We start from the raw sequence: 16,179 nt of genomic DNA, 5'->3' as shown, positions 1-16,179 counted from the left end.
GCTTGAAACAAAGCAGTGTTCTCTGCAGTTTCCAAGCAACACATCTTTTTCAATTACTATTTAGCACTGAATTCTGTCCCTAGATTTCTAATGCACTTCCCTTCTTCACTATGTGTAGATTTAGAAACTTGCCTAAGAATAAAACCATTGCATTTCTTTGATCAAATCAGATATATGTCATGTGTAAACCCTATGCAAACAAGGAAAATTAGGATATTCAAAACTAAATTACATCAGTTTAGCTTACTTCCAACAAAAGAAGAATTCAGTTTAGTGGAAACTCTCTTCAAAAAGGATTTTTACTGGTTAGAATTTTCATCTTATTTAGGAAAAAAATAAACTGAAAATTCTGAACCAGATACCGTATTCACTTTTACAAGATTTCTAAGATAAGATAATGACCACTACAAAGAAAATAAGGAGATTCACTTTCTCTTCCCTGAGAGTGGAGTGCCATACCTTCTCTGTTGCTTCAAGGGCCACTTCTAACCGCTTTCTGTAGGTGACTCCCTGCTCCCTCATGTTGCCAGGTGATTTTTCACCCTGAAAAACAATGAAGAGTTGGAAAAGGTTTTAGAAAGTGATTGTTGTTGCAGACACGTGATTCTCTATTGACTGATTCTGGAAAAAGCATTTTGGAAAAGCAGCCTCGTTCTCTTTGTGGATTATGCTATGTTTTATGATATTGTGCAGGCCAGATGGAAAATCAAGCTTAATAAAAATCCATTGGCTCATTGTGTAACACATTATATTCACTTGCTTCAACAAACATGGGTTGGTTTTTCCATACATACACAGTAATGTGTAACATTCTTATCTTTCTATAGTAAGTGCTGTATAGTACATTTTGGTAAAATGCCACTATCCAGAAGACAAAAATTGGCTTCAAAAATAATTTTAATTCTTTGGATAGCCTTCTTTGGGTAAGTGGACAGAATTTTGACATAATAAATGAGAATCTGCAGGAGATTTAACAGTTTGATATAATTACCCAGTATAGCAATGTAAACTGCTTAGCAACATACACATAGGAGCCAAAGAAAAAAGAAAAGAGAGAAAGATAGGTTTCCATGGATATATAAAAATAGCCCTCTATGGCTAGAAATTTTATGTGCATTGATATTGAGATAGGTGTTCTATGCTCATTTCCAAAGTCCAAAATAAATGGCAGAATTCTATTTATTTATTTATTTATTTATTTACTTATTTATTTATTTATTTATTTTTTCACTTTTGGTGCCTTAAACCAAAGGTAGCTTGGGTTCACCCATCATTGACAAGTATGCGGCTCCATTAGTTCCTTTCCTAAGATGTCAAGGATCATTCACTATATATTTATTCATTGTATAGAATTCACAAGAAATAATTTTGAGTGATTTGAAATGTCTTCCCATGTTTCTTGAAGCAGTGATCTTGTCTACTTTTACAATTCAGATAAGTAAAAGATACAATTTTCTTTTGAGAAGCCATATTTCTTATATACTAGATTTCTTATAATATTTGAGCATCATTGATCTCAATTATTCATTTGAAATTTGTCCATTACTAGAACCAAGGCTAAATATGCATTAATTTATTAATACTTTCTTAAAATACATGAAGTGACCTTTAAAAATATCAAGATTAAAAAAATTATCAAAATGCTTTTTATCATTTGACTTTAAGTTCCCCTCATTCCTATTTGTAATTTAGGCAGAAAAAAAAAAAAAAAAAAAAGGTCATCTCAAGGATGTCCACTTGGAAGAGTTCATAATGCATGCATTCATCAAAAACTTTTCCATAGATTCTCAAATTGCTTTATTTAATAATTCCACGTTGCAACTATGATATCTTATTTTATTTATGTTCCACTACCATGAAAATTTAAAATGTGAAATACCTGACAAGTCCTTTCAAAAAACAGATTGGTTACATAAAATTGAAATAGTGCCAATTAAAAATACAGGGTTGGGAGTTTTAGTGAAGAGGAATATTTTTCATATAGATTTCTATTAAGATAATAATATAATACTTATCTCACCATACCTATTTTATATTAAACTAGGAATCCAAGATAATATAGATGCCCTTCATTGCATGTATTCATTTTTAATCTCCATTCAAAATTTCAATCATCTAAGGTATAGGTCATGAGTGTCAGTTAAACATAAGCAAACAAACAAGAAGGACTGAACACACAGCAGGGGAGGAAGACCTGTAGCAAAGTACTCTGAGATAATTATGTTCACAAATGTACAACATTCAGATACAGAAACTCAATTGCATCCAAACCACTTACATTGAATAACAGTTCTCTTGACATAAACAGCAATATGACTGTTTTAAGATACTTATCAGCCACAAGCCACAATTTTCTTAAAATTGTGGACTGAATGCCCACTAGTACAAAGTTCATATTTCTTTGTATTCAGAAAGACACAATATAATAGAGCTAGAAAGGAGTGCAGTAAAGATTAGAAGTCAACGTTTAAAAAGGTCTTTTACCCATATAACGTTTTTGTCTAAATCAATCTACTCCTTCAAAGACAGTGTGGAAATGACAAATACCCTGTTCTGAAACACTTTGCTCCATTCATCCAGCAATTATAACAATATCATTTGATTTCACTTAGAAATTGTTTAAGCACTGCTTAAATGTTTGCAAAACGCCAAAACAGTTTAAAATGGAAAGATCATGTCATATCTGATGTCATTTTAAAAACGTGAATTCTTTCCAATAAGTAGTAAAATATTCAAATAAATGACTACGTTCTTCCTGATTTCATTCAGTGTGTTTTCTCATGGACACACACCTTGCGCACAGAGGCAGGGAGTTGTGAATCAATGACAAACACCAAACGCAATCCTACTTTCATGTGCTCCTACTTTCAAGACTGCAAGTCCTTTCCTCAGGAAAAGTCACTTAACATCTCTAAGGTAATTATCACCATTTTGCGGCAAGATGATGAAAATTAGAAACAATAAATATAAATTGACCAACCATGCTTGGCTTATATTAGACATGAAATGAATGATAGATGTTTTTATTAGATGGTCAAAAAGAATTCTATATCCATATTTCTGCATATCATTTGTTCCTTTGTGGACTTCAATTTGCACATCTGATGTTTGTATCTAAAAGGTCTGCAGAGCCAGCTGAGTTTCTTTTCCAAGGTTTTGTATGAAAGGTGGCTGGGGATTACCCCTGAGAGAGCAGCTTATCTCAAGTGAGCAGAGAATTGAGTTCAATATGTTTGGTTCAAGGGCAATGAGCCATTGAGTTAAAGAATAGGTATTTTAAGCAATGCTTGTCATTCAAAAGCATGTGGTTAGGCAGCAGCTACCACAAAAATCAAATGCAAACAAAAAAGTTGCTTTTGTTTTCCAAAATTGTACATATATATGGGGGTAGGATTTGGACTGTTCACTATTCCAAAATAGTGCTACAGTGTGTGGCATAATGCAGGTGACCACAGAATGTTACTAAATGAATATGAGTGTTAAGTCAAAGGTAATTTGGATACATAAAATTAATCCAAGTTGAAAACATCGCAACAGCAGGTTATTTCTTGACATTTAATAAATATTTGTTAAATGAAAATCAAGAATACTTTTTGTTATCATTACGGTCTAGAGAAGGACAGCTGAGTCTCGTCAGCCACTTTATTAAGACATCTTATCACATGGAGAGGAATCAAGATGAAAATAGAGACTCCTAATGAAGAATGCTCTTTCATTGTGCTGAATTTATTACTTCCACACAAAATCATAAGTGATATTTCAGAGAAGGTTGAAAGTGTTTGAATTCTTATAGAAAAAAATGATGTAAACTTCAGATTATGAACTAATCTTACTTTAATTGTGACCCTATTTTCTGCTAAAAAATTGGAGTGGCACAAACCCAAATACCATGCATAATTATAATACACTAATAAAAAAAATGTGTAACATCTAGATGATTAACTTAATTACTCATCTATGAAATCAATAAAAAAAAAACTGTTAGAAAATTCCCAAAGAAGAACTATAACTCTGCCTATCCATTTATTATCTTTCACAACCAGCATCATTTTGTTTTTCAAGGACATTATATGCCTTTTTAATCAGTTATCAATCATTGCATGTGAATTAGGAAGGGGTAGGTTATGCTGAGGATTGGTGTTACAGGCAGTTAATGAAGAAGAGGCATTTGAGTATCAGATGTCTTAAGAAAATATTTTCCTGCCTATAAGGTGACAGAATTATAGAATAAGCAGAGAAATATTTGGCAGAATTATGGAAAAACATTATTCATCAGAGAGGAAAATTAAGTAATAAAATGAAAGAAATCAACATGTAAATAGTGCCAATTTTGTACTGGGCACTTTACATATTTTACATTATATAACTTACATGAAAATTTCACTTATAGTTTAATTACCACACTTCTCAACCTCAAGAGTTTAGTGTAATTTTCTTTTAAGTTCGTGGCATATGCCTCAGACTAATTTCTAGTGTCTCTGAATATCCACTATGATTCAAAAAAGGGACTCACCGAAAAAGTCTAGCTGTTACTTCTAAAGGAGCATGGAGGACATTGGCAGAGGAAGTAACTTCTCTCATAGGCACAATCTGTGAGCGAAGTGAAATAGTTTACTAAAAATATGAAAAGTCAATAACTTTTACGACTAAGCAAATGGTAAAATCTCACATCTTATGTTAATATTGGTCATAACACATCTTTTGGCAAAGATACAGATATTATTTATGATTAGATTACTTAAAGGGAGGTCTGGCTATGAGAAAAGTTTTATAATTGGTTGTTTTTGTGCAGTTTGTAAGAGACACTTTAAGAACTTGCTCTTTAGCAGCAAACTTGACATTTCACAGTGCTTGTGAAGCCTCTTTTATAATGAGACTCAGGGACTTTTTCAGGGACATAGCATAGTACTCTGTTGAAGATTTATATTCAGTTTTCTAAATAATTAAATAAGAACAAAATTTCTCAAGTTGGCTCAAGATCTTATTGTCTCTGATTAAGTGCTGGTTGGCAAAGAGAATAAGGAATGTGATTAAAGTCTCCACTATTCTGATTATTTGCAAAATAATCCTCAAGGTGTCATCCTCTAATCAGCAGGGTCAGAATCACCTGGGAACTTGTTAGAAATAAAAATTCTTGGTTCTTCCCTCAGACCTACTAAGTCAGGAACTTGGAGTGGACCTGGTACTCTGATTTGTAAGCACTACTCTGATTTGTGATCCTGAAAGATGTTAAATTTCCCACTTTACCCTCCTTGCTAATTGTGCATTGCACAAAATAAAAATTTTACATATGTAATTTGTATATTATAAATTATAATTATAGACATTATAGATTATAATTATATATATTATATATATATGTATATATATAATCACCCAGAATAGCACCTGGCACAGAGCATTGACATGTGATTATAGAGGCTGAGAAGTCCTGTGATCTGCCATCTGCAAGCTGCATTGGAGACACAGAAGGTTGGTGCTCTAGTCTGAAGGTCTGAGAATCAGAAGCACTGACTGCAGAAGAACGATGTTCCAGCTCAGTCAGGTAGGATAGGAGTTTCAGACTTCTGCCACCATTTTGTTCTATTCAGGTCTCAAGGGTTTGGCTGATACTCACCCTGGGAAAGTCTCTGCCTTGTTCATTCTACCAATTCAAATGCCATGTCCTTCCAGAAGCATCTTTATAGACACATTGAAAAACAGTGCTTTTTTGGGGGGTGGGTACTAGAGATTGAACTTAGGGACACCTTACCACTGAGCTACATCCCAAGTCCTTTTTATTTTCTTATTTTGAGACAGGGTCTTTCTAAGTTGCTGAGGATCTTGGTTAATTGATGAGATGGCCTGAAACTTGTGGTCTTCCTGCCTCAGTCTCCTGAGCCTCTGCGATTATAGGCATGCACCACTGCATCCAGTAAGAAATAATTTTTAATCAGATATTGGGGCATCAGATACTGGGCCATGGCCCCCAGTCACATTGACAACTAAAATTAAGCCTAAAATTAAGCCTATCCAATGGCACCTCTAATTCAATAAGTCATATTTTAGAATGGTTTCGGAGCTGCTGTAAAAATTCCCCAGCAAACCATATCTTATGTCCTTTCTCGTTTCACAAATCTTCCCTAATAATCCACATTCTCTTTATGTCTTCCAGAGTCACCTCCTCTTTTTCAACTCATGACCATCTGGCTTACAACCCAGAAAATCTACTTCACCGAGGTAATCTCATTGAATTCCTCATTGGTAAGTGCCGATTCAAGGCCTTAAATTACCCGATAACTTCTTTGTCTATTATATATCTCCTTTCAGAATTTAAATTCCATTAGGGATGTGATTTCTTTCTATCTTGTTCACTTGCATTTCAGAAAATAGAAACATATATGGTGTAGATACTTATTAATTACTCAATAATTTTAAAAGACTGAATTTTTTCATTATTCACTTGGCTTGATATAATCAAATCACTACGCAAAATTAACAAACTTCAGTAAAACCAACTTTTGAGGACTGGGACTATAGCTCAGTGGTAGAGTGTCTTTGTATAGCCTGAATTGGGTCCAGTTCCAAGTACTGAAAAAACAATTGAGACTGTCAAATCTATACCTTTGATTTTGAAAATCCTTTATTATTCTGGTCTTCTTCATATGCTTCTCTGCTTTCTTTTTCTGTTTGTTTCTGGGTAATATTATTCACTCATTCTTAGTAAATCCTAAACATCAGAAAGAAGTAGAAAGGATAGTATTTTAATTTTGTGTATAATAAAAGAAACAAATTTTCTTGATGTTGATCATTTTAAAATTAGTTTTTAGTCTATATTTCATTTACTCCTGCTTTGGTGTTCAGTATTTCTTTCCTTCTACTAATTTTGGCTTGTCCTTGGTTTCTTACCTCCTTTAAGAGCAAGCATTGTTTTTTTTCTCGTTTGATATAAGTGTTTACTGATATAATCTTTCTCTTAGAATTGTTTTTGCTGTATTCTATAGAGTTTTGTATTTTGTCTTTCATAATTATCTGTCTGAAGAATTTTTAAAGATATTTTCCAACTTATTCTTTCACTATGGACTGTTTGAGAGCATGCTGTTGCATTTCCAAGTATTTATGATGTTTCTGAAGTTGCTCCTGTTGTTGGTTTCCAGTTTTATAACATAGTGGCCAAAAAAGTTTTAAGGTTTTTTAAGGTTTGTTTTGTGACTTAACCTATGGTCTATCCAAGAAAATGTTGTAGGTACTATTGAGAAGAATATGTCTTTTGAAGTTGTTGGGTGGAAAGTTCTGTTAGGTCCATCAGCTCTAGAGAACAGGTTAAATCCTCCGTCTCTTTGTTGACACTTTTGGCTAAATGATCCATTCTTTGTTGAAACTGTGCTGTTGAATTCCTCTACTATTGTTGCATTATAGTCTCTCCCTGTGAATCTATTAGTATTTGTCTTATGTTCTTAAGTGTTCTAATGTTGTATGTTTTATATTTATACTTATGATATCCTCTTTCCTAATTAAACCCTTTTTCATTGTCTGATGACTTTTGTCTATCTTTACTTTTGGTATTAAAGTCTATTTTATGGTCTATTTAGTGTGATAAAAGGATAAATACTTCTTTTCTCTTTTTGTTTCCCTTTGCATGGGATCTTTTACTGCCCTTTCACTTTCATTCTATGTGTGTTTTGCCGGTGAAGAGAGACTCTTGTAGGCAGCATATAGATGTTCTTTGTTCTATCTAGTATGCACTTTATATCTTTTAATTGGAGAATTTAACCCACTTATACTTAAGGGAGTTATTGATAGGTAAAGACTTACTAATGTCATTTTGTTACTTATTTTCTATTTGTGCTGTATGTTTTTTCTTCCCTCTTACTGTCTTCTTTCATGGTTATCTACTACTTCATATATTTGTACTACAACTTCCTGGTGGTTGAAAATTAAAAACTATGTACAGTGAAAACTGAAAATCTATTGGATTTAGCATGGGCAGAATCAAGGGATTAAAGGACTGAGGAGACAGGTTTCCTTTATGTGGCAATATTTATCCTCTAGACAAATAAAATTTATCCTTCCACATTTGCCTCTTTCTTTGTATATCATTAGTATTTTATTTCTCTTAGTAGTCATTTTCTAATTCCTGTGTGTGGGTGTGCGTGTGTGTGTGTGTGCGTGCTGGTGATTTAACCCAGGTCCTCATGCGTGGTAGGCAAACACTCTTACTGAGCTACATTCCCTGCTCTATTTAATGCATTTATTTGAAAATATATTATAAATAAATAAACTGATTATATTAGGGACCTTAATAGTAACACATAAGTTCCAAGAAGCAAAATCTGATTTTAAAACTTTATACAGCAAAACAATAACATTAAAAACGAGAGTAGAGGGACATTTTTGTCATTGGGGTAAAAAAAATTGCATTATTTGATTGAATACTATGTTAATATATAAACAAAATACAAAGGTAATTAGATGGAAGCCACTGTCCTCAAGCAGCTTAGTCTTGCATGAGGGACATGAACACAAACATTATTACATTTCATGCATGGCATATACTGTAAAGTGCCAAAAGTTAAGTAAAAAGAAGTTCTCTGAAGCTTCCTGGGAGGAAAAGAGATTTAATTTTTATTGAGCTGACTGGAGCTGACTTATTAGCATAAGTGACCTTAGACCTAATACAAAGTGAAGGAAGGAAGTTTCCTTATCTAGACACCAGAGGAAGGTCACTGGCTAAGGAAGAGGAACAAGGGAGAAGAGAGCTGAAGAAAGGGCAAGACTGTGTAGGAAGCGGCAGGGTCAGAGCTGGAGTTTAAATGCTGGTTTTCCAATAGCAATTCATAATGTAAGATGAGGCTCATGGGACAAGAGACCAACTGTGAAGTCAGAACACCATGCAAATAATATTTGATTTTATGAGTGGGACAAGGGACAAAGGGAATTACTGCTTTGTTTGGTTTTTATTATTTAAAATTGACCAGGATTTGATTTCTATCTCTTCTACTTACTATCTCTATAACTTTGGGAAACACACACACACTCACACACATACACAATTTATTTTACCTCCATCTTCTATTCTGTATTATTAAATTACACCCATCAAATTATGTTCTAGTTTTGAACATTTATTTAGTACTAAGCTGTGTTCTGATGCTTGTGACTTAATAGTGAACAGAAGATAAAAATTCCATTTTTATATCAAGATTAAATTTTTGAGGAGGAAAGTGATAAAAAATAAAGACATACATATATATAGTATGTGATGTGGAGATAAATTCTATGAAGGAAAGTAAAGCCAAGTCAGTGACAGAAAGCAATGAAGACTTGTATTTTCTTTTTTTCTTTCTTTCTCTTTCTTTCTTTCTTTCTTTCTTTCTTTCTTTCTTTCTTTCTTTCTTTCTTCCTTCCTTCCTTCCTTCCTTCCTTCCTTCCTTCCTTCCTTCCTTCCTTCCTTCCTTCCTTCCTTTCTTCTTTCTTTCTTTCTTTCTTTCTTTCTTTCTTTCTTTCTTTCTTTCTATCTTTTTCTTAAATGTTTAAGGCAAGGAGTAAACTATTGGTCATGTTCCTCTGTAACCAATAATCCCTGTAGTGTTGAAAATCTAGGCAGAGACATGAGCAGGTACAAACTACCTTGTTGAGAGTGTTCTAGGTATCTCATGGAAGAGTCAAGTGTGATGTGGCTGATACCTGACCAGTGAGACCTAGACTGGGAGGGTTGAAGTCAGAGTCACCACTGCAGGGGTTAAAAAAAGGCACAGAGCTTTTTAGTTTATGGAAAGTACTTAGATTTTAGTCTGGCTAAGAAAATGACACATTCTAGGTTTCACATGTAGGTGTGATAAGGTATTAATTCCACGTTACCAGAATTACTCTGGCAGTTCTTTGGAGGTAGTGGAACACTGTATAAGTGAAAGTGAAAGTAATGATGCTACAGATCATACAGAAACAATCTGTATGAAGGATTGTACTATTAAGAAAGTGGTGACATGGTTGGATTCCAAGTATTTGGAATGTACAGATCACAGGATCTTGATATAAATCAAATGGGACACATTTGAAAAAGAGTAGTCAGAGATGACTAATGGTTTTCTTTTTTTGTCCTACTATCTAAACAAGTAGAGGCACCTTGTGTGAGTCTGCTTTTTGTCACTGTGACCAAAACACCAGACCAGAACAATTTACGGGGCTGACAGTTGGGTTCATGTCTTCGGAAGTTTCATTCATAGTCAGCTACCTCCATTGCTCAGGGCCTGAGGCACAGCAGACCAAGATGGTGGAAGGGTGTAGTGGAGGTGGGCTGCTCTGCCCATGGAAGCCAGGAAGCAGAGAGAGAGAAAGCAGAAAGGTCCTGAGGGAAGATGGACCTTTCCAGGAGCACCCCCAGGGACTTCCAGCTACACCCCACCTGCCAATGAGTTCCCAATAAGTTTTTTCAAACTGGGATGGTTGGGTTACAGCTTTCGCAATCCAATAATTTTACCGCTGAATTTTCTGAATTAACACAGGAGCTTTTGGGGAACACCTCATATTCAAAACACAATATACCCTTTACTGTAAGGACAAGGTAACAGGAGGAACAGGCAAGGAACAGAATCAAGACTTGTTTGAAAAGCCCTTTGGATATACAGGTAAAGATTTCAAATTGTCAATTGTTTTTCAAATGTTAAATTCAAGGGAAAGATGAGGCTGGATATATACATATATAAGACATAAGTGCATAGATGGTTTTTGGAGCACAAGACTGTAAGAAATAACAGAAACCTGAGAAGACTGAGTATAGAGGGTTTGAGTTTCTTGGGCTTTCGGGTTAAGAAAATAAGAAATTCGATATTAGCACCAGAATAGGAATGATAAATGATGAAGGAAAGAGAATCAAGAGAGAGGCTTCCCTGAAAGAAGGGAAGGGAGGATGTTAAAGAAGGAAAAATGATCAGCTATACCACATGTGACTAATAAGTAAGAGGAAGACTCAGAACATCTCATTAGAATCAACAACATGCGGTTCTTGGCAAAAACAATCTGGACAGATGCAGGATAAAGGTGGATTACATTGTAGCAATTGGCCTAAAAATCTTTCTTATCGAAAGTTCCTGTTTCTTAAAAATATTTCCTAATGAAAAATTCAAAATATTTAGAAAAACATTTAAACTGCCTAAATGTCTAAATATTTATTATTTTTAAAATTTTATTTATTTTTATTGTTACAGACTGCATTTTGATTTATTTTACACACATGGGGTACATCTTTTCTTTTCTATGGTTGTACACGATATAGATTCACAACATTCCTGTAATCATACATGTACATAGGGTAATGATGTCTGTCACATTTCACTATCTTCCCTTCCCCTGCCCCCTTCCATGCTCATTTCCCTCTACACAATCCAAATTTCCTCCATTCTTCTCTTACCTCCCTGCCTGCTCCCACATTATGTATCATCATTCACTTATCAGAGAAAATATTAGGCCTTTGTTTTTTTGTGATTGCCTTATCTCACTTAGCATGATATTCTCCAACTCCATCCATTTACCTGCAAAGGCCATAATTTTATTCTTTATGGCTGAATAATATTCCATTGTGTATATATATCAGAGTTTCTTTATCCATTCATTTATTGAAGGGCATGGTTGTTTCCACAATCTAGCTATTGTGAATTGAGCTGCTATAAACATTGATGTGGCTGCATTACTCTAGTATGCTGATTTTAAGTCCTTTGTGTATAAACCAAGGAGTGGGATAACTGAGTCAAATAGACTTAAAGTTATGAATCATGTGATTATTTCAATTGATGCTGAAAAGGTTTTTGATAAAATACAGCACCCCTTCATTCTCAAAACACTAGAAAAATTAGGGATAGTAGGAACACACCTCAACATTGTAAAGGCTGTATATGTTAAGCTCATGACCAACATCATTCTAAATGGAGAAAAACTGAAAACATTCCCTCTAAAAACTGAAACAAGCAGGGATGCCCTCTGTCACCACTTCTATTAAACATCAACCTTGAAACACTAGTCAGAGCAATTAGACAGACCAAAGAAATCAAAGGGATATGATTAGGAAAAGAAGAACTCAAGCTATCGCTATTTGCTGATGACGTGGTTCTATATTTAGAGGATCCAAAAAACTCCACCAGAAAATTTCTATAACTAATAAATGAATTTAGCAAAGTAGCAGGATATAAAATCAATATGCATAAATCTAATGCATTTTTATTCATAAGTGATGAATTCTCTGAAACAGAAATTAGGAAAACTATTCCATTCACAATAGCTTCAAAAAAATAAAATAAAATACTTGGGAATCAATCTAACAAAAGAGATGAAAGACCTCTACAATGAAAACTACAGAACATTAAAGAAAGAAATTGAAGAAAACCTTAGAAGATGGAAAGATCTCCCATGTTCTTGGATAGACAGAATTAATATTGTCAAAATGGCCATATTAACAAAGGTGCTATAAAGATTTGATGCAATTCCAATTAAAAACACAATGACATTCCTCATAGAAATAGAGAAAGCAATCATGAAATTCATCTGGAAGGATAAAAGACCCAGAACAGCCAAAACAATCCTGGGTAGGAAGAGTGATGCAGGAGGCTCACAATACCAGACCTTAAACTCTACTACAGAGCAATAGTAACAAAAACGGCATGGTATTGACACCAAAATAGACAGGTAGACCAATGGTACACAATAGAAAGCACAGAGACAAACCCACAAAAACACAGCTATCTTATATTAGACAAAAGTGTCAAAGCATACAATGGAGAAAGGATAACCTGTTCAACAAATCGTTCTGGGAAAACTGGAAATCCATATTCAGTAAAATGAAAGAAAACTCTATCTCTCACCCTGCACAAATCTCAACTCAAAATGGATCAAGGGCCTAGGAATTAGACCAGAGACCCTGCACGAAATAGAAGAAAAAGTAGACCCGAATCTTCATAATGTTGGCTTAAGACCAGACTTCCTTAACAAGACCCCCCATAGTGCAAGAAATAAAAGCAAGAATCAATAAAATGGGATAGATTCAAACTAAAAAGTCTTTTTCTCAGCAATCAATAATTTGAAAAGAGAGCCTACAGAGTGAGAGAAAATCTCTTCCACATGTACTTCAGATAGAACACTAATCTCCAAAATTTATAAAGAACTTACAAAACTTCACACCAAAAATACAAAAAACCCAATCAATAAATGGCTAAGGACATGGGCAGACACTTCACAGAAGAAGATAAATATGCAATCAACAAATATATGAAAAAGTGCTCAACATCTCTAGCAGTTAGAGAAATGCAAATTAAAACCACCTTAATATTTCATCTCACTCCAATTAGGATGGCTATTATCAAGAACACAAGCAACAATAAATTTTGGTGTGGATGTGGGGGAAAAGGCAGACTGCTACATTGCAGGTAGAGTTGCAAATTGGTGTAGCCACTCTGGAAAGCTGTATGGAGATTATCCTTAGAAAACTTGGAATGGACCCACCATTTGACCCAGTTATCCTGCTCCTCAGTTTATGTCTAGATATTTAAAGCATTTTACTATAGTTGTTTTTAACCAGTAGTTAGAGGAGGAGCAAGTCCCTTTAGCTCCAGTAGAGTTTACTTCGATTTGATGTTGGATTTGTCTATTTGCTGTTCACTTTCTCCTGGCATTCTTGACTAAGTTTCTAGAGAATTTAACAAAGTCTTGCTGAATCCTGTGAAATTCAGGTTTGTTCATGATTTCTCCATGATGTTCACAAGATTTTCTTAGCTGTTAAATTTTCCACCTCTCACACTCTGCCTGGCCTCCTAGGCCCTTGGTTTGACTGAAGAGAAGCAAATGCCTAGAAGAGAAGGTCTACAATGTTAAGTTTACCTGTCCATGCTTCCCTGACCTTCAAAAGCACACTGCCTTATTAACCTTTCATTTCCTTCAAGTAGATTCCTTTAAAATATTTTTCCAATTTTTCTTTTTTTTAATCTCTTCCTCTCAGTAGGTGGTCTGAAATAAGCCAGTTTGCCATCTCCACAAGTAAAAAGACAAATATTTCCTGTAGGAAGGCAATTGAGAAGGTCATCATGATAGTGTGTATGTGGGGCTTCAAGTGTGCCGGTAATGCTCTATGACCGAAATGGGTGGTGGCATGAATTGCATTATTTTTTTTGCCAGGTACTAGAGCATGAACATCATATATTCTACAACACAGGTCCTAAATCTTATATTTTCTTTTCTTTTTATTTTTACAGACTGCATTTTGATTCATTGTACACAAATGGGGTACATATTTTCCTTTCTATGGTTGTACACGATGTATATTCATACCATTTGTGTAATCATACATGTACATAGGGTAATAATGATGTCTGACTCATTCCACCATCTTTCATACACCTGCCCCTATCCACTCTAATTTCCCTTCCTAAATCTTATCTTTAAAAAATGAAAAATAAAAGTAAAAAATTGGAGAAAAATGGGAATCGGCACTCAGGGAATTTTTAAATTTTGGTTCAAAGGGAAAGGTGAGAATTTTGATATTATTTGAGCAGGCATGGAGTAGATGGAAAAATGATTATTTTAAAACATTGTCCATAATCCAAAGTGTTTCCATGCAGATGTGTGATGGTGTAGAGATTGTATTTATTAATTCATATAAAACACAAAGCAATAAGAAGGCTAGGTGCAGCATAGTGGTAGAGAGCTGGCCTAGCATTTATGAGGCCCTGGGTTGATTCCCAACACCACAAATACAAATTGAAACAAAAAAAAAAAAAAAAGTCAATTGTATAGCACATTTGCATTTTTTTTTCTGTCCCATTACAAAACGAATTTCAGAAAGAGTTTGGGACAGTAACAAAAGTAGTGGACGTAAAAACGTTAAAACAGATTCTTGGAGAAAGTAAATTTAAATATGAGATAGGTTGTGAGGGAATGGAGAGTTTGAGGTAACTCTTGATTTCTCAGCTCCATAACTGAGAGCAAAAAACCCAAACAAAACCAACCATGTACACACTAGGTGATCAAAGGCAGTTTACTATATTAACATCTAGTTCCAGATTCTGTGTGTGTGTGTGTGTGTGGCAGAAGGGATTGAATTCAGGGGCACTCAACCAATGAGTTTCATCACCATTTTTTTTACCTTTTGAGACAGGGTCTTGGTAAGTTGCCCACACTGGCCTTGAACTTGAGATCCTCCTGCCTCAGCCTCCTGAGTAACTGGAATGACAGATGTGTACCATCATGCTGGGCTAATTCCAAATTCAAATAAGAAAAGTAGTAGTCTGTTTGGGAAGTTACTTGGCATGGTTTGAAAACTGGTATTGATGCCCAGTGTATCTATGGGATCTCTTGCTATGGTACTATATGGACTATAGTAATATAATCCTTGTAAAGGGATAAGCTGCCAGGAAAAGTTCAGGCTCTGCCTGAGTTCAGAGTGACTAGCACTTAATTCTGAGCTATATTAAGGACCAGGTAAAAGAGAAATTATTCTCCAATTGTCATACTTAAGAATCCTAATTTATTTCTTTTATGGAGTCTGACTATCTAAAATTCCTGTTCTAATAGGACCTAGGATCTTGGAGGTGAGTGATATTCATGTAATGGTACGAAATGTTATCTCTTGGGAATTTTTGTCTGCATTAAGTTGGTCAGTTTGGGTTTTTCTTTCATTTATTTATTTTTTTCAGTTGTAGATGGACACAATACCTTCCATTTTATTTATTTATTTTTATGTGATGCTGAGGATCGAATCCAGTGCCTTACACATGGTAGGCAAGTGCTCTACCACTGAACCACAACCCCAGCCTGGTCAGTTTGGAATTTAAGAACCTCACAGCTCAGCTAGAGATAGGGAGGGCTTGTCAGCTGGTTAGTCATTCTTTGTTGTTCTGAATAGTCCTTTTTGTATAAAACTGGAGTAGCTTTCACTCCTAAGGAGGGTTATATAGTTACAAAAATGTGAAAAATTATGGGAGGATAATTATTGTAAATTATTTTTATGGCACCTGACATTGAAGCTTACTAGCAACTGCCAATAGTATTTTTCCAAAGGGGAGAAAACTTTATGATAAAAATGTTTTTAAGAAAAATTGCCTCACTATAAAATGTTCCACATCCCATTTGTGGTTCACTGTATTCTAGAGCTATCAGTCTTCTGAAGCAATAAATTTCTGTTGTGTACTCCATAAGCTCCTGTGATAACATTTTATA

Source organism: Sciurus vulgaris (assembly GCF_902686455.1).
Source record: "Sciurus vulgaris genome assembly, chromosome: 4".
Taxonomy (NCBI): Eukaryota; Metazoa; Chordata; class Mammalia; order Rodentia; family Sciuridae; genus Sciurus; species Sciurus vulgaris.
This window is presented reverse-complemented; position numbering follows the sequence as displayed.